The following is a 20,635-nucleotide window of genomic DNA, read 5'->3' as shown; positions in this document are numbered from 1 at the left end:
TGTCACTTCCCGAGCCTGTGCGTCAAAACCAACAGCAGCCTGCAAAAAAAGTTCTGGGGACAAGGATGGAGTGCTCTTTAAGAAATGCTGCCAGGGCAACCGCCTGGGTGAATTAAGAACTATACCGCAAGGAACATGCAAGAGAAAGACACTGCAAACTGAGGGTGGCTTAGACGGGTCACACTTTGAATAGGAAATGTTAAGGAGTCCACGGGCCAATTTAGTTCATTTGTTTTTTTACTGATGTATGAACGCAGGAGACTGACGGATGATAAATGTTCAAGCATAAGAATGCTCTTTCCAATAAATACAAAAATTTTTAAATTCTAAATGTAAAAGTACTACTGTGACAGTTTAATTTGCAATGCTCTATTCCTAGTGATCCTAAAGGTAACAGGGGACAGGATAGATTCAAGGAAATCTGAGAACCTTTATTGAACATCCAGTGGGTGCCAGGAATTTTATATATGCTATACAACACGTGATCTCACAGCAACTGTCCTAAATCCACACAATGAATTTTGCTTCAGACACTAATAAGCAACTTCCTGTGGCCTGCTTTCTTTTCTCACTTCAAATGAACCACGTCCAATATTTAAGGGGCCAAGGTCACTCTGCGAGGACAAGATGACCAAGAGTGATCACATCTTCAAAGACAGGTTCTAACATCATTTTGGATCGTCACTCCAACCAGGCTTCTCACTCCGCCTTTGTGATGGTTCATGTTAAGCATCAACTCGATTGGGCGAAGGGATGCCCAGATAGCCAGTACAACATGATTTCTGGATGTGTCTGAGTGTGTTTCCAAAAAAGACAAGTATTTGAATCACTAGAACTGAGCCAAGAGAAGCCACTCTCACCAGGGTGGGAGGGTATCATCTATTCTTTTGAGAGCCTGAAAAGAACAAAAAGATGGAGGAAATGGACTTCCCTGGTGGTCCAGTGGTTGGGAGTTCGCCTGCCAGTGCAGGGGATATGGGTTCAATCCCTGGTCTGGGAGGATTCCACATGCCGTGGAGCGACTAAGCCTAAGTGTCACAATTACTGAGCCTGCACTCTAAAGCCCAGGAACCACAACCACCGAAGCCAGGCACCTGGAGCCTGTGCTCCAGAACAAGAGAAGCCACACAACGAGAAGCCCATGTACCACAAGTAGAGAGGAGCCCCTGCTCGTCGCAACGGAAAAAGACCCAGTGCAGCCAAAAACAAATAATTAAAAAAAAAGAAAAACCAACAACTCCGCTTTAAAGAAAAAAAGATGGAGGGCAAATCTGCTCTAGGCTTGAGCTGGGATGCCCACCTTCTCCTGCTCTCAGACACTGACACTCCTGCTTCTTGGGCCTTCAGACTCGGAATGAATTACGCACCACCAGCTTTCCTGGTTCTCTGACTTGGAGGTGGCACATCATGAGACTTCTTGACCTCTGTAATCACATGAACCAATTCCTATAATAAATTAACAACTTCCTCTAAGTGACGTAGAGACACAGATATAGGTACAGATAGAGATTACTCCAGCCCAACTCCAGACACAGATAGATATAGGTAGAGGCATGCATTCAGTCTTCTTTAAAAAGAAGGCTGAGCACCGAAGAATTGATGCTTTTGAAGTGTGGTGCTGGAGAAGACTCTTGAGAATCCCTTGGACAGCAAGGAGATCAAATCAGTCCATCCTAAAGGAAATCAGCAGGGGGGCAGTGGTGCAATGGATAATATGTCTGACTACCGATCAGAAGATTCTAAAGGAAATCAGCCCTGAATATTCATTGGAAGGACTAATGCTGAAGCTGAAATTCCAATACTGTGGCCACCTGATGCGAAGAGCTGACTCATTGGAAAAGACTCTGATGCTGGGAAAGATCGAAGGCAAAAGGAGAAGAGGGTGGAAGACGATGAGATGTTTAGATAGCAACACCTACTCAATGGACATGAGTTTGAGCAATCTCCAGGAGATAGTGGAGGACACAGTTGCCTGGCATGTTGCATTCCACGGGGTCGCAGAGTCGAACACGACTTAGTGACTGAACAACAACAAACAGGCGTAGTTAGAGAGAGGGAGAGATCGAATACTATTGGTTCTGTCTCTCTGGAAAACCTGAATACAGCTTTGGAAAATATCCTTTCCCACTCCAGTACTCTTGCCTGTAAAATCTTATGGATGGAGGAGCCTGGTAGGCTGCAGTCCATGGGGTCGCTAAGAGTCGGACACGACTGAGCGACTTCACTTTCACTTTTCACTTTCATGCATTGGAGAAGGAAATGGCAACCCACTCCAGTGTTCTTGCCTGGAGAATCCCACGGACGGCAGAACCTGGTGGTCTGCTGTCTATGGGGTTGCACAGAGTTGGACACGACTGAAGCGACTTAGCAGCAGCAGCAGCTGCTCAGACACCACAGGACGGTGGTATCTCAGAGGCCACTCTGAGGCAGGAAGGGATACAACCTGCACTCAGACAGACGGAGAATGTTTCCTAAGAATCATTGCAAACTGGAATGGAACTTAATGATTAATAATAAAAAAAAAATTCAACTGTTACATAAAGATTTTAGGCAAAGACTTTGACCCATTAAAGCCTCTCTGCCTAGGTTTTATTCTGCAATCTCTAGTAATTAGTACCCCAACTTTCGTTTGGGGAACAGCCCTGCTTCCTCTTGGTCTGTGTTGTTCGGGGCAGGATGCCTCCAGCCCAGCTCCAGGGATGGCAGGACACCTGGTCTATGCCATCAGGTTTACAGTGATTGGTTCAGGGATGGGTATGTTACCCATCAGAGCCAATGAGAACCACCTTTGGAACCTCTGCTGAATCTTCTTGAGAAAGCCACATTCCCTCTCTTCCACTGTGGGCGGGCCATCTGAAAGTAAGCCTGGAACTATTGGCAGCCACCCCATGAAGGAGGCCTGTCTCAGAACGAAGCCAGCACAGAGCAGAGCAAGGAAGTAGAGACAGACAGAGCCTGGATGGTTTTGAATCCCTGGATGCAGCTGTGCCTGAAACCACTGCAGGATGCTAGATTTTTCACTTAGTTAAACAAATCAATTCCTTTCTTGGGGAAGGATGATGTCACTTGCAAAATACGGAGCCCTGACTTACAAACATATAGGCATCCCTCATTTTCAGAAGGCAATGGCAACCCACTCTAGTACTCTTGCCTGGAAAATCCCATGGATGGAGGAGCCTGGTGGGCTGCAGTCCATGGGGTCCCTAGGAGTTGGACACGACTGAGTGACTTCACTTTCACTTTTCACTTTCATGCATTGGAGAAGGAAATGGCAACCCCCTCCAGTGTTCTTGCCTGGAGAAGCCCAGGGACAGAGGAGCCTGGTGGGCTGCTGTCGATGGGGTAGCATAGAGTTGGACATGACTGAAGCGACTTAGCAGCAGCAGCATTTTCAAAAGTTTGCTTTATGTCACCTTGCTTTTACAAAAGACCGATACACTGGTATCGCAAAGAGTCGGACACAACTTAGCAACTGAAAAACAACAAAAGTTACCTATTTATGCTAACTGAAAGAAATTCTAAGAGGATTTTTCACTGTTATGAAAAAAGGTAAAAAGCAAAAATACCATCCAGGGTTTGTTTTACTGCAAGTTCAGCCATTATAGAGGCAGAAATCATCCCCTGCAGTGAGGGGGCACCACCAACCGCCTTCCCCGGGAACCACACTCAGCATCTCAGCCTCAAACCGCCATGGCTCTGAACTGTGTCCATGAACACCTGTGCTTTACCTTAATTGATTTTGTGCATCAACAAGCAGAATGTGTCCTAAGGTAACTTGCTTCTTCGCCTCACACCACTTCAGTTTACAAAAAGGTTTCATGCTCTACTTTCAGATAGCAGGGGAATCCTGTTCACTACTAGACCCTGGAGGGCTGGTGGCTTAAATGTTCAAGCAGGTAGACTGTGTCGGCCTCTTACCCGAGGTTAGGATGAGACTTCTTCTACAAGAGTGTAAGTGACTAGAGACCATGCCCTTCCATGCACGGACCCCACTGTGCATTGAACAACATACATAGAGGACACAAAGTGTATTCACTGCAATATCCTAGGAAATCAGTTACATTGCCAAGGGTTTTCTAGATCAAAGCCTGACTCAGAATTCACGAAGCACACTCCATAGTAGACAGGACTCCTCGTAAGGTCAGCCTTCCATAGCCTAGCATGAGTGTCCCAGGGAGAATAATGTAAGAAATAGAAGAAAACTCGACTGGGCCAATGAAGCTACTGGTCCCTTCATCATTCCCTTATAAAGCCTGAAATCCCCACCAACAAGTGCTCCCTTTGGCTTCTAGCACTCTCTCTCCCCCCCCACAAAGATTTATGGTGGGATATGTTTGTGTCACATAGGAAGGGCCACCTGAATTCACTAGCTCACCTGTCAAGATCACACAGGGCTGCTCATTACACTAGCTGCAGCCTCCTAGAAGAATCAGAAAGGCCTGGGATTGTCGGCTTGTTTGTGGCTCCACCACCTTGTAAATTCCCTAAGGAAGAGAAACTATGTCTCCTTGGGCTCCACTGTACTCCAGCATCTCATATAGTGCCTGGAACACAAGCACACAATCAATATAGGTGGGAGTTAGAACCTGGTTTCTGGTCCTAAACCTGCCAAGTCTACACACCCATTTATGCCACACTCCTCTGGGGCCCTGGGTCCTCACTCCCACAAATGAGGAGGTGGGCCACTGAGATCTGAGATCAAAGCCAGGAGTCCTGCACAGCTGGGTGCATTTGCCTCATCATGCAATTTTACACTTTGGTAACAATCTAAATTCTAAATGGCTTCCCTGGTAGCTCAGATGGTAAAGCGTCTGCCTACAATGCAGGAGACCCAGGTTCAATCCCTGGGTTGGGAAAATCCCCTGGAGAAGGAAATGGCAACCCACTCCAGTATTCTTGCCTGGAGATTCTCATGGATGGAAGAGCCTGGTAGGCTACAGTCCATGGGGTTGCAAAGAGTCGGACACAACTGAGCGACTTCACTTCACTAACAATCTAAAAAGCCGGGAGATTTCATATGAAAATTCATATTTGTGATTTTGGAGGCTCTGGCAACACAGAGTCCACAGTGCACATGCAGTGAAGGGCCAGCGAGAGTGAGGGTTGTGCCACTGGATGGATGGAGCCTGAAATCTTCCCCCTCCGCAGTCCCCATGTGATTGATCCCTGCACTGAGGCTAAGGGTCAGCTGTTCATGATCATATGACTGTGCTTTCTTTTAGTAAATAAATATCTATAAAGACAGACCAAGAGAGCCATGTTTTTAAAAATGTTTATAATACAGAGAGCACGATCCTTTGTAGGAGCGAATTTAACCTTCATATAATAATAATACACCCTCATGCTGCTGCTAAGTCACTTCAGTCGTGTCCGACTCTGTGCAAACCCATAGACGGCAGCCCACCAGGCTCCCCAGTCCCTGGGATTCTCCAGGCAAGAACACTGGAGTGGGTTGCCATTTCCTTCTCCAATGCATGAAAGTGAAAAGTGAAAGTGAAGTCACTCAGTCGTGTCCGACTCTTAGCGACCCCATGGACTGCAGCCCACCAGGCTCCTCTGCCCATGGGATTTTCCAGGCAAGAGTACTGGAGTGGGGTGCCATTGCCTTCTCCAATACACCCTCATATAATAACAATTATAATATATCCATCACCTATGCAGCAACACTAGAGACGCCAAGTACCATTCTAAGCACATTACATTCATTTAACCCATTCAAGGCTTCCCTGATTGCTCAGTTGGTAAAGAATCCACCCGCAATGCGGGAGACCTGGGTTCAATCCCTGGGTTGGGAAGATCCTCTGGAGAAGGGAAAGGCTACCCATTCCAGTATTCTGGCCTGGAGAATCCCATGGACTGTATAGTCCAAGTGTTGCAAAGAGTCAGACACAACTGAGTGACTTTCACTTTCAAGCACTTTCATTTAACCCATTTAGTCCTTATAGAAACTTTACCTATGAATATGAGATAGATACTATGGCTATCCAAATTTTTAAAAGGAAGAAACAGAGGCTCAGAAAGGTTCTGTAATCTAAGATCACACGGTCAGTGAGCAGCCTCTAAGCCTGGAACCCAGGCAGCCTCCACACACCCATCATATGCCACTGCCACGTGCTTTTAAGCTCAAAGGACCAAGCCAGACTTTTGTACTCACCTATTAACCAGTTTAGTCTCCTCTGCTTCCCCACCATTTTTCAGAAAGGGGAACTGAGTCTGATGGGAAGTTATTTTTTCCCCAATTTTCCCAAAAATTCATACCAAAAAAAAAATGGGGAGAGGACAGAGGCCACAATCCAAGCCAACCAACTTCCAGCATTGTTTTTTTTTTCTAATACCAGGAATTTTAGTCCTAGAGCCTAGACTGGAGATAAATTCTCATGTAGCTTCTTCAGGATCCTAGAGAACGGAGTCATTTTAGAAAGTCTCACTCACTACCTCATTGCTACATGACCAGGCTTGAGGATCACGGGCCTGAGGAAACAAGTCCAAGCACAGGGGCCATCCAGTGTCGCCTTGCGCATGGGAGTTTCCTGGCGGACAGATGGCTCCCAGTGAGCTCCTTGTACCATGCCCTAAGATGAAAAGAGAATATGTAACAAACTCAGTTACTTGAGCCCAGGCTCAAGATGTATGGAGTCAAGATTACTCAGAGGTACAATAGCCAAAGACACTAAAGAGGATCTTACATCACCAATGTACTGGCACTTCTAAAATAATAAAATGTGTGTGCATCCATCTGGATAACCTCTAAAATATATCATCCACTGTTTCCAGTTCCCCATACCTTGGAGGAAGAGGAAGTCTAGGCTCTAGAAATCCCCTACATGGGATGGATCTCAGAGACTGTCTTATTGGGAAGGCATCTTTCACCTATAAATCTAAAAGGTAAATACAGAAATCCTTACCTCAGTATCAGTTTAGTATCAGAATGTAACATCTTTACTACTACTACTGATGCTGGCAACAAAGTCCTTGTTACATCAGATCAGATTACATCAGATCAGTCGCTCAGTCGTGTCCGACTCTGCGACCCCATGAATCGCAGCACGCCAGGCCTCCCTGTCCATCACCAATTCCTGGAGTTCACTCAGACTCATGTCCATCGAGTCAGTGATGCCATCCAGCCATCTCATCCTCCGTCGTCCCCTTCTCCTCCTGCCCCCAATCCCTCCCAGCATCAGAGTCTTTTCCAATGAGTCAACTCTTCGCATGAAGTGGCCAAAGTACTGGAGTTTCAGCTTTAGCATCATTCCTTCCAAAGAAATCCCAGGGCTGATCTCCTTCAGAATGGACTGGTTGGATCTCCTTGCAGTCCAAGGGACTCTCAAGAGTCTTCTCCAACACCACAGTTCAAAAGCATCAATTCTTCGGCGCTCAGCCTTCTTCACAGTCCAACTCTCACATCCATACATGACCACAGGAAAAACCATAGCCTTGACTAGACGGACCTTTGTTGGCAAAGTAATGTCTCTGCTTTTGAATATGCTATCTAGGTTGGTTATAACTTTCCTTCCAAGGAGTAAGCGTCTTTTAATTTCATGGCTGCAGTCACCATCTGCAGTGATTTTGGAGCCCAGAAAAATAAAGTCTGACACTATTTCCACTGTTTCCCCATCTATTTCCCATGAAGTGGTGGGACCGGATGCCATGATCTTTGTTTTCTGAATGTTGAGCTTTAAGCCAACTTTTTCACTCTCCACTTTCACTTTCATCAAGAGGCTTTTGAGTTCCTCTTCACTTTCTGCCATAGGGTGGTGTCATCTGCATATCTGAGGTTATTGATATTTCTCCCGGCAATCTTGACTCCAGTTTGTGTTTCTTCCAGTCCAGCGTTTCTCATGATGTACTCTGCATATAAGTTAAATAAACAGGTTGATAATATACAGCCTTGACGAACTCCTTTTCCTATTTGGAACCAGTCTGTTGTTCCATGTCCAGTTCTAACTGTTGCTTCCTGACCTGCATACAAATTTCTCAAGAGGCAGATCAGGTGGTCTGATATTCCTATCTCTTTCAGAATTTTCCACAGTTTATTGTGATCCACACAGTCAAAGGCTTTGGCATAGTCAACAAAGCAGAAATAGATGTTTTTCCGGAACTCTCTTGCTTTTTCTATGATCCAGCAGATGTTGGAAATTTGATCTCTGGTTCCTCTGCCTTTTCTAAAACCAGCTTGAACATCAGGAAGTTCACGGTTCACATATTGCTGAAGCCTGGCTTGGAGAATTTTGAGCACGACTTTACTAGTGTGTGAGATGAGTGCAATTGTATGGTAGTTTGAGCATTCTTTGGCATTGCCTTTCTTTGGGATTGGAATGAAAACTGACCTTTTCCAGTCCTGTGGCCACTGCTGAGTTTTCTAAATTTGCTGGCATATTGAGTGCAGCACTTTCATAGCATCATCTTTCAGGATTTGGAATAGCTCGACTGGAATTCCATCACCTCCACTAGCTTTGTTCATAGTGATGCTTTCTAAGGCCCACTTTACTTCACATTCCAGGATGTCTGGCTCTAGGTCAGTGATCACACCATCGTGATTATCTGGGTCATGAAGATCTTTTTGTACAGTTCTTCTGTGTATTCTTGCCATCTCTTCTTAATATCTTCTGCTTCTGTTAGGTCCATACCATTTCTGTCCTTTATCGAGCCCATCTTTGCATGAAATGTTCCTTTGGTATCTCTGATTTTCTTGAAGAGATCCCTAGTCTTTCCCATTCTGTTGTCTTCCTCTATTTCTTTGCATTAATTGCTGAAAAAGGCTTTCTTATCTCTTCTTGCTATTCTTTGGAACTCTGCATTCGGATGTTTTTATCTTTCCTTTTCTCCTTTGCTTTTCGCTTCTCTTCTTTTCACAGCTATTTGTAAGGCCTCCCCAGACAGCCATTTTGCTTTTTTGCATTTCTTTTCCATGGGAATGGTCTTGATCCCTGTCTCCTTTACAATGTCACGAACCTCATTCCATAGTTTATCAGGCACTCTATCTATCAGATCCAGGCCCCCAAATCTATTTCTCACATGGCTATGTACTAAGCAGCCAAGGCTTTCCTGGTGGAAAGTCTTACTAGCTCTACCCTGCAAATCAGCATAACTATCCAGTAAAATAGTTACTATTGTTACCCTGCTGTAATTGACGAGGAAACAGACAGCCTGAAGGATTAGATGACACATCCCAAGTCCCACGGCTAGGAAGCATCAGGAGCAAGATCGACAAGTAAAATGCATAGCCTCCAATAACCCACACAACCTTGCCTCCTTCCAGAAATCTAACTGATCTTATTCATGCAGTGGGATGCTTTGGGGATTGTTATTCCATCAGCCAAGACTGCATGACCCTATTGCCAAAACCCATTTCTTAATGCCTCTTCAGGGTGTCAAGAGCCCCATGGGGTCACTCAGGCTCTACCCATCCACTGTGCCATTCAGAATGCCAGCTGAAGGTCAATGGGTACCAGTGTGAATAGCCAAGGGGAAAAAAAGCTTGTTGTTCTCCAGTGCTTGTTAGCACAAAAATAATCATTCATTTCCTACTGTTTGGGTGGCAGGGTTACAAGGATCAGCCCAAGAGATGGCATATCAATGCAGTTCACCAAATGAGTCATCAGAATGAGAATATCCATTTATTGGAGCAGACATGTGTTGACAGAATTCATCCAATGTAAAAAGGTAGCTGATGTAAACTGCCTCCCAAAAGTACCACCTGTTCGGCAATCTCTCCTGATGTTCATCTGCTGTCCTGGGTTTGAGGAGCTGGGGGGGGGGGGTGGGCAGGGAAGGCAGTGAGAGAAAGGAAAGGAGAGGGAAAAGCTACAATATTTTCTTTAGAATATTTGTTTTAAAGACATAAGTTTCAAAACTGGAAAGCCTGATCCAGTTGCTTTGACTGCCACTTATTCCCTGGATCCTAAAAGAGGGCAGGCCATCTCTAGCAGGCCTTGTGGGTTTTGCAGTGTTTCTACCCCAATCTTGGATCAGGCGAGGCCATGTGGAAATGCAGCAATATGATGGAAGTGCTCCTTTGCAAACATTATGAAAAGTGTTATCCTCCCATAATAGACTCTAACCAAATGGCCTGCTCACTGTGGGACAGCAAAGTGACCAAAACAAACCTCCTAACAGCCTCCAAGCAAGTCTTCAGGTTTGCGTGTAATGGAAGAAAGCATCTTTATTTTCCCCAGAAGCTTACACTTGCCTGACCTACAGTCCGTGCTGGGATGGGAGTGCATTAAAGGGTTAACTCAGGAGGTTTGCAGGCCCCAAACCCTGCACACTCCAAAGAAAAGCCTGACCCTTGACCATGCCCTGGGAGGTAAACTCTGAACCCTTGGAACAAATACCCTACCTGAGAAGGGTCTGTATAACTGAGACATTGGAACATGCCAGTTTATGCTAACACTGTGATGTACAGTGAACAGCTGTTTTTGTGTGGGCCATGCCAAATCAGCTGGATCTTTGGAGGGGCGGATCTTGGAGGCTGAGTAGCTATGGTCTACGCACAGGCACTCCAGGCCTAGGTGACAGGTCCCCAGCACGATTCCTGGACAGCAAGCCTCGGTGAGCATCCCTGGTTGGCACCACTTAGCACATCTGTCACTGTTGCTGGGAGAATTCGTGCTGTCTGTGCGGCTCCACTGGGAGGACACATATGGAAACCTGGGTCTGGTTTCTCCTGGACTCTGCCCTCTGTGTCTTTGTCCTTTGCTGATTTTAACATGCATCGTTTCAGGACTCTGAGAATAACAGCTTTTCTGAGTTCTGTGAGTCCTGCTTGCAAACCACCAAACAGGAAAGTGGTTTTGGAGATCCCCCAACTCAGGAAGGGAGGGAGAACAGGAGGGAGGGAGGAGGGAGAAGGGGAAGAAGCAAGGAAGGGAGGAAGGGAAGGGGAAGAGGAAGGGAGAGGCAGGAAAGGAGGAAAAAGAAACAAGAAGAAAACAAGCCAAGAACTGTTCAAATGTCAAATCTCTCACTGTTTGGGCTCAAAGTAACAACAGGAAAGAAAATACCATGTATACAAGCTCCTCAAAAGACAAAGAAAATAGATAAAAATCAGAGGCTGCCGGTGCAACACCCAGGGCATCATTGAAGACTCCAGCATGCACTCATCCATCGAGATTGCTTTGTCTAACTGTTTCCCCAGTATAATGACTAACCTCCACCTTTGGGAAATCCTGACTATTCCCTTTTGATGAAAACACTCCACTTCAGAAATAAAACTTTCAGAAGTGATCTGGGAGAGACTAAAACAGATTATAGCATTGAATAATGCTTTTTTTGTGGTCAAACAAGAGAATCAAACGGATTTCTGCCTATTTCTGCACCACCAAGACCACTGCACATCCACCTCGAAGGCTCTGGCAAAGCGGAGGGGATACACTCCACGCCTGGACCCGATGCTGGAAATTCAGGCCTCCATTTATACTCTTAACCCTTCTCAATTCATTGAAAACCACTTCAAGAAAAGTCATTTGAAAGAAATTACCTCTGTGTATTACACCATGACCAGTGAAAAATGTCCCACCCGAGACTCGATGGTCCCGAAGCAATAAAATTTTTGCTGAAGTACAAGATGTAATAACTCAGGGAAAAGAAGTCCCCATGACAACAAGGAGGGGAAGGAAATGAGTGAGAATCTGAGGCTTCAAGTCTCTCACGAGAATCTGAGGCTTCAAGTCTCTCACAATACAAGACTCTACAACTTTGTACTTGGAAATCTGTCTTTGGGATTGAAATCGCAAAAAATAACTTCCTCTCTATCACTTTCCTGCCTGCCCAAGTGGTATTGTTAAACCAAAGTACATTTCATCTAAAGAGGATGAGAATCTGGGCACCAGGACAGAATTTGCATCTATTCTATGTCTTCTGCATCTCTCGAATCAAAATGATACAAGTGAGTTATGGATCTGATGGCAAGACCAGTATTTTAGAGGCTTCAATATGCAAACATGTGGAAGTTGTGGGCAGTAGAGAAAACCACAGGCTTTCACACCATGAGATGTCTGGGACATTTTCCAAACACTGTGTCCCATTTCTTTTTTTTTTTTTTTTAAGTTTATGTTATTTTTATTTTATCACAACAATTTTTTAAAGGAGGGAAAGGCATGGTCCTAGAAATAAAAACAGTCATAGTTTCAGAGTTGACACACCTTCAATTATACTTGATCTCTTCTGTAATCCATATAATCTGAAGGAGCATTGGCAATTAATGAATCAAAGTTTTATGCAATAGTTTGTTTTTTAAACAAGCCTACAGCACTCAGTATTCCCAGCTGGTATCCCACCCAAGTACTAACCAGGCCACACTCTTCTTCGCTTCCAAGATCAGACAAGATCAGGCATATTCAGCGTAGTATGGCTGGAGATAGCAATGATTGCTTTTAGAACAGGTGCACCTTTTCCCTGGTGGCTCAGTGATAAAGAATCCGCCTGCAATTCAGGAGACGTGGGTTTGATCCCTGGATCAGAAAGATCCCCTGGAGAAGGAAATGGCAACCTACTCCACTATTCTTGCCTGGGAAACCCCATGGACAGAGGAGGCTGGTGGGCCACACTCCACTGAGTCACAAAGAGTTGGACATGACTGAGAAACTAAACCACCACTGCTGTAGTTGAGTTACAATATTGTGTTAGTTTCAGGTATACAGCAAGGTTATTCAGTTTTATATACATATGACATATGATATATATGATATATATCATATGACATATGATATATATATCTATCAGTTCAGTTCAGTCACTCAGTCGTGTCCAACTCTTTGCAACCCCATGACTGCAGCACACCAGGCCTCCCTGTCCATCACCAACTCCTAGAGTTTACTCAAACTCACGTCCTTTGAGTCAGTGATGCCATCCAACCATCTCATCTTCTGTCATCCCCTTCTCCTCCTGCCCTCAACCTTTCCCAACCTCAAGGTCTTTTCAAATGAGTCAGCTCTTCGCATCAGGTGGCCAAAGTACTGGAGTTTCAGCTTCAGCATCAGTCCTTCCAATGAACACTCAGGACTGATCTCCTGTAGAATGGACTGGTTGGATCTCTTTGCAGTCCAAGGGACTCTCAAGAGTCTTCTCCAACACCACAGTTCAAAAGCATCAATTCTTGGGCACTCAGCTTTCTTAATAGTCCAACTCTCACATCCATACATGACCACTGGAAAAACCATAGCTTTGACGAGACGGACCTTTGTTGGCAAAGTAATGTCTCTGCTTTTTAATATGCTGTCTAGGCTGGTCATAACTTTCTTGCCAAGGAGTAAGTGTCTTTTAATTTCATGGCTGTAGTCACCATTTGCAGTGATTTTGGAGCCCAAAAAAATAAAGTCTGCCACTGTTTCCACTGTTTTTCCATCTATTTGCCATGAAGTGGTGGGACCGGATGACATGACATGACATATATAAATATATATACATACGTGTGTGTATTCTTTTTCAGGTTATTTTCCACTGTAGGTTATTATAATATATTGAATATAGTTCCCTGTGCTATACAGTATATCCTTGTTGTTAATCTATTTTATTTATAGTGCTATGTATCTATTAATCCCATACTCCTAATTCATCCCTTCTCCCCCACTTTCCCTTTGGTAACCATAATTTTTTTTTCCTATGTCTGTGAGTCCACTTTTGTTTTATAAATAAGTTCATTTGTATTATTTTCCAGACTCCATATATATGTGACATCATATTAATATATTTATCTTTGTCTGTGTTTCATTTCTTTTTCAGGAGAGTATCCCAGGAAAAAACTCCTAATTTCCCTACTGAATTCTCCCAGCTTGGCTCCTTGGTCATACCCTGTCTCTCCAATCCTGTGGATTTTCATGACCCCCCAAATCCACAGTACTAAAACATTTTAAGGTTTTAGCTATCATTGCCGAGAAACAGGAGACACAAACACTGAAGATTCTTCTGGAATCTTGATTTGTACAGCCACTTTCCCACTGAGTCTCTGAGTCCTTATTTCTAAGGGGTTGTTGCTGTGGGCCTTCCAGGCCTGCACAGCCCGAAGACCTTTTTTTATAAGCTTTATTCAGATACAGTTAATACACAAAACTGCACACATTCAACATATGCATCCTAATGAGGTTTTGTGTTTTTTGGCCAGGCCATGTGGTATGCAGGTATCTTAGCTCCCCAACCGGGGATGGAACCCATGCCCCCTGCAGGGGAAGCTAGGAGTCTTAACCACTGGACCACCAGGGAAGTCCCTGTCCCAGAGACCTTCTCAGTTCCCACGAACACCTTGTAAACAAGAGGCCTCTTCCCAGAACAACATAAAAACAAGAAGCAGCTTTCAATTAACCAGGCTCTACTAAGGGACAGCATCAGGGTAGGGACTTGATATAATTTTGGCTCAGATGGTAAAGCGTCTGCCTACAATGTGGGAGACCCAGGTTCGATCTCTAGATCGGGAAGATCCCCTGGAGAAGGAAATGGCAACCCACTCCAGAACTCTTTCCTGGAAAATCCCACGGACGGAGGAACCTGGTAGGCTACAGTCCATGGGGTCGCAAAGTGTCAGACACAACTGAACCCAATCAACAGTCCTATGGCAGAAGTATTATACTTTTCACTTTGTAAGATCAAAAAATAAAGTTCAGAGAAGCCAAGAAACTAGCCCAAGGTCACACAGCTGGGACTGGGCAACCCTGAGATTTAAGCCTGGGTCAGAATGATGCTAAAACCTGACTATAAATCTGCTAGGAGGGGTGGGGGGAAGAAGAGGATGGGGTATATGGAGAGAGTAACATGGAAACATACATTTTAAAGAAAAATCTGCTGAAAACCCAATCAGAATAAAAGAGTAGTTAAATTCAGGTGATAAATGGTGTAAAGTGTATAACACACATTCTCAGGGTCTTCACATGAAGCCAAACCTCCTCCCTTTAAGCTCACCCCAGTATTTCCACAAGGCCCATAGCACTGAAGTCATAAATACTGACTTTTTCATTTTAAAGTGTGTGCCTCGGTGTCTGGGCATGCACATGTGCTTTTTGTCAGTTTCACTTTTCCATAAAACACTTGAATGATCAGCAACCTCAGAAGCGGATCATAATTCTAGTCATGAGGTGTACCAACTGGCATAATTCAGCTTTGAAAAGGCTCGCTCTAAATGGATTAAGTCTGCCTGAATGACGCAGGTTCTCCCTGGGTGTGCATAGGGTGGTCATGGACAGGCATTCGGGGAAATGGGGTTAATTCCTTCCAAGTGTCTACTTGAACCCCAGTAGATTTCCACCACCCTGGGAGGACTCAGCTCAAAATTCCCAGGGGAAGAAAGGACGGGGGTGGGATAGAGTGGGAAGCTGGGGTGAGGAGGCACAGACTGGATAAACAAGGCCCCGCTGTACAGCACAAGGATCTGTGCTCCATATTATGTGATGAATGCTCCATATTCTGTGATGAACCATAACAGAAATGAATACAAAAAGGAATATACATATGTGCATAACTGAATCGCTCTGCTGTATAGTGGAAATTAACACACAACATTATAAATCAACTATCCGTCAATAAAATAGACTTTAAAAAAATTCTCAATCAGAAACACCAGTGTCAACATTAGACAGTCGAGGTGGTGTGTTTTTCTGACAAACAGTTTTGCAAAATATCTTAGAGACTTGCTAATCTTTACTTTTTTTCCATTATCTATTTTGATTGAAGTAATACACTCACAGGACAGTGCACAGTGTCAAGGATTTACACTAAACACTTCTCTGCAGCCTGTTCTTTTTCATCAACCATAGATCTTGGAGACTGTTCCATGCCTGTATGCACGGCGCTGTCTCATTCTTTTTAACAACTACATTGTATCCCTTCTGCGGATAAGCCATAATCTACTCAATCTATTGCGATTGAGTGGTGGTTCTCAATCTATTGGGACTGAGTGGTGGTTCTCAATCTATTGCGATTAAAAATAAAGTAACTTGCACATGCCTTTTTGCTGGACAACTATTCCTTTGACTGGAACACAGAGTAGTGTTGCTCTTAACAAGGGCATATACCTGTTCTTACAGAGATGCTACAATCAAACTCAAAAGTAAGGACAACAAAGAAATATAACTAGACCAAGGGAGAGCAGGCACACGTGCAATGAAGTCTGTCCTGAAGATGGTATGACACATGGTTACTGCATCTATATTCTTTCTGAAAGAAGCAGAGGGCCCATGGCCAAGGACGATGGGAAGGTCTATAGAATCTAAAGAGCACTCTACAATGTTTAAAATACACACTTCTTTTTCGAGGCACACAAGAAAATATACATACTAAACCTCACCTGCAGAGCATGCTGCACGGGACATTAACATATACAATTTAGACACAATAGCAATCTTCAGTCATAGAGCAGACCTCGATCACGGCCAAAAACATTTCTCCCCTCACCATTGAATGCTCTGTGAATTTCATCTGTGATTCAGATTCTAAGTGAACTCAAAGAATTTCATTTTTATGGGTGATGGCAGGGAGAACTGGGCATCCCCATACACAGCTGGCGAGAGTGTAAATATTTATATAAGCTTCCTGGAGGGAAATTCAGCAATGTGTACAGAAAGCTTTAAAATCATGCTCACTTGCTCACCTTTTGACCCAGTAATCATATGTCCATGTATGCCCTGGAACTTGTCCTCAGAAAGTGTGTGTGTGTGTGTGTGTGTGTGTGTGTGTGTTTCTGTACCATTTATTCACTGCAATGTTGTAGGACCAGGGAAAGACTGGAAACAAGGTGAATGAATGTCTGCTTATAGGACATGAGTTAAATACATTATGATACACTCATACCATACAATGAACACGACACAGCCAATAAAATTCATGCAGTAAAGGAGTAGTTTGCAAACCGTGGGTCACAAATCCCTAATGAGACATGAAACCAGTTTTCGTGGGCCATGGACAGCTTTTTAAAAAATATTTACTTATTTGGTTGTGTTGGGTCTTAGTTTTGGCACATAGGCTCAGTAGCTGTAGCACACAGGCTTAGCTGCTCCAGGGTATATGGAATCTTAGTTCCCTGAACAAGGATTGAACTCGCATCCCCTACATTGCAAGGCAGATTCTTAACCACTGGACCACCAGGGAAGTCCTCCCATGGACAGCTTTTTAAATAGAAGAATATCAGAGTGCACCACACAAAGTGTCACTATGGCTTTGTGAATTTTTTGAAATGCATGTGTGTTTATTCTAGGTCATTATATGAAATGTATCTCTTGCTGCAGGCAACCCAGGGGTTGAAACCAGTCCTCCCACATTGCAGGAGGATTCTTTACCAAATGAGCCAGCAGGGAAGCCCACTGCAGAATACAGTAAAAACAAAATTGAAAACCACTGTAGTAACAAAATTTTCTTGCATGAAAATATGTCAACATTCTATATTTAAGTGGGGGGAAATAAGTTAAAAATTATAGAGGATAATCCCAAATTTGACAAAAAATACCAACAATCAAATATATATGCATATACATGCACAGAAAATAAACATCCTCTGGATAGTAATATTATGGGTGAAGGGAAATTTTCTCTGTTTTTCCCTACATGCTTTTGATATTTTCTAAATTTCCTATAATGAACAATTATTATGTTAAGATGCAGGAAAAAACAGGCTATTTTCAAGTGAGGTTTTGGTAAGTAAGTTAAGAGTTTTAAGATGCCCCTAAAAATGAGTCAATGGTAACAATAAATGAAGGAGGTCACCTGTGACATCCTCCTGTAAAAAAATCCTTTCAGAAATGCTACATGCCAAAGCACTGGGGCAAGCAGCATGGTCCTATGAGAAGGTTCACAGGAAAAATCAAATGATAGCAGTTCAGAAATTAAAGCATTCTGTATCGAAGTGTACACATAAGTGTTGTTTCTTTTAAAAAAAAAGGAAGTAAGGAAGGAAGGGAGGGGAAAAGGGAAATAAATAGAAATGAAGAATGAGAAGGAAAGAAAGTATCAAAAATGCCTGATATCTTAAAAAGAGAGAAAGAGATAGAAAAAGGTTATCTTTAATATATAGTCACAAAAAATTGGACAGAACTTTCACTTTATAACTAGAGGTTTTGGCCACCAAATATCCTTCTGAGGTTAATAAATTTTAAAATGTCCAAGAACTCAGTTGAACCCAGTTCAACTTTGTTTTAATTCATAATGAGGCAATGAAGTGGCCAATGACCTGACCTCTCTTCGAACCAGATGAGGAATTTGATAGTCAGCGCTAATTCAGGTTCAGGTGATGACTGCACTGTTGGAAAACCTAGTTACCTGGAAAAAAAGAGTATGGGGAAGGGGCTTTAGTTTGGAAGCATAATCATTAGTGATGCTATTTAAAATCTCCTGCTTCACCTCAGTGGTACCCCCATCAGGCACGTGGCTAATAACATTGCCAAATACGAAACGAGGAAAAGGCAGCTTTTCTGTATGAATTCCATTTCTTCATTTTCCAAATCTTTCTCAAGTAGAGATGCGACCCGGAACTCATAATGATTCTCTTCTGTTGGGAGAAACAATGGCAGCTCTGGGATTTCTATTTAAGTAAGTGATGTAGAGGTTTACTCTGCTTGGAAGAGAATCCTTGCTGATGGAAATGACTGGTGATAAGACTTAAAGCCACCCTTCCGCATATAAGTGATATTCTACCATATTTGGTTTTCTCTTTCTGATTTATAGGTGGAATCTAGAAAAATAGTAGAGATGAACTTATTTGCCAAGCAGAAATAGAGACATAGATGTAGAGAACAAATTTATGGCTACCAAGGTGGAATGGGGAGGTGGGATGAGTTGGGAGATTGAGACTGACATATATAGAGTACTGCATATAAAAGAGATAATTAATGAGAACCTGCTGTATAGCACAACGAACTCTAGTCAGGGCTCTGTCATGACCTAAATGGCAAGGAAATCTTAAACAGAGGGGACATATGTAGACATATAACTGATTCACTTTGCTGTACAGCAGAAACTAACACAACTCTGTTAAGCCACTATAATAAAAAAAAAATTTTTAAGCCACCCTTCCTATTGCCACTCAGATGAGATGTGAATAACAAGATATGAAGACCAATGTGCTAACTCTGGAAGAGTGACATCACTTGTAGGTTGAAGGGAAAAAAAGCATTTCAACCTCACCAATTCTATTTTGGGAACAAGAGGTACAAAACTGTTAGACAGATGGACAAACCCATCCTTTTGGATGCTACTGTGAAAATTTGGAGCCAAACTCAAGTTGACTACATATGATTTTCAAAGAGTGTATTGGTCAAATTTATACCACTCTTTTCAAACCTTGTGATTTACTTGTGTTTTCCCAGCAATTTGCAAAGCACTAGAGAGAGCAGACAGTTATACAGTAATTATCCAATATTAGACAAATACAGCTGCTTGGTTTTTTAGTGCAATCCAGTAAGGATTTGTGAAAAGAAACAGATGCTTAAGGAGAACAACTGGTATTTAAAAAAAAAAAAATACCCAAGGCACCTGGATTCATTTGTCTAGACTGACAGATAACTGACTTCTCATTTTTAAAAATGCTCACATTATCCACTTTGCTTTATTGTATTTCTTTTCTAGAGCTCTGTATGTGTATCTCATTTAATCCTTATAACTAACCCATAAAGTATATACTATTAATATCCCCATTTTACAGATGAAGAAACTGACTTGCAAACCAGTTCAGTAATTCATTCAAGGTCACACAGCTCATACTCACAGCCAAGCTGTTGGCTCCAAAGCACACGTTACCTGACTGCTCCTATTTCCAACGCAGTCTAAACACCCAGCACCTTCATTCTCTCTCCCCAAAACCACTTTAAATCACTTGTTAAAATACTGTGACCTTTCCCAAGTCACTGTATATCCACATGCTCTTGCTGGGGATTGTCTGAAAGACCAAAGTAATTTCCCAGAAGGCCAGCATCATTCCTCATGAGTTGAAAAGCAAAGCAAAATGAACCAAAAGAAAAGGAACACGAGGCATTCATTGGGCATTCTGTGAACTGGACATAAACAAAATAGTTTTAATAAAGGGTTGGCAAGTGGGAACATATATCGTCGCCTTGTAGCTTGGTAGACCAGATGACCCTTCACATGGAGTCTCAGAGATATGAAGATGTACTTTATGTTCTAGCTTTTGTACCCTCCAAGAGTTGACAGAGGTCTACAAGTTTCAATAAAAACAATTTGCATTGTGGGATGCACAAGGTGGCAGGCTAATTTTAGGGTGGAGTTAGTTGGTCAGCTTTATTCTCTGAAAAATCTGGTTATGTCAGCCCACTCCCAGGAGAAATTCCCCAGACAGTTATCTAATAAACTTGAATTTCCCAAACAAGCTACACACTGCCAAAACACAATGCTGACAACAAAGAGCCTTTTTTCTTAGCATGGAAGAAAACTGGGTGCATTAAGGCAACCTGGTCAGACAAGAGCAAGAAGATACACAAGGGCTCCCCAACAGGCCTTCCTCCCAGCCTGACATTTCTTGTCAAGAGAAGGAAAACTTTCACTGTAAATATGCATTTGAATCATAAAACAAATCCACCCAGTACTTTTGCAGAGAATGAGAGGGAAAAAAAGAGGCTCCAGGACAAATGTCTAAGTAAAAATTATAAAGCGTTTTTGACCCCTCTCACCTCTCTTCACAACGCCCTCCCTCCTTCTCTGCCAC

At 43.1% G+C, this 20,635-nt stretch overlaps 1 protein-coding gene and 1 non-coding gene across 2 annotated transcripts in view; one reads left to right on the top strand and one right to left on the bottom strand.

The window, feature by feature from the left end:
- Nucleotides 1-20,635, bottom strand: part of HS3ST4 (heparan sulfate-glucosamine 3-sulfotransferase 4) — a 499,499-nt gene that overhangs the window by 448,144 nt on the left and 30,720 nt on the right. The gene's annotated exons all lie outside the window — the stretch shown is intronic.
- Nucleotides 4,785-4,856, top strand: TRNAC-ACA (transfer RNA cysteine (anticodon ACA)). Its single transcript has one exon. It is a non-coding gene; the product is annotated as a tRNA-Cys (tRNA).

Source organism: Bos javanicus, chromosome 25, assembly GCF_032452875.1.
Source record: "Bos javanicus breed banteng chromosome 25, ARS-OSU_banteng_1.0, whole genome shotgun sequence".
NCBI classification, from domain to species: Eukaryota; Metazoa; Chordata; class Mammalia; order Artiodactyla; family Bovidae; genus Bos; species Bos javanicus.
Note: the sequence above shows the minus strand (reverse complement) of the source record. Positions and strands in the feature narration are given on the sequence as shown.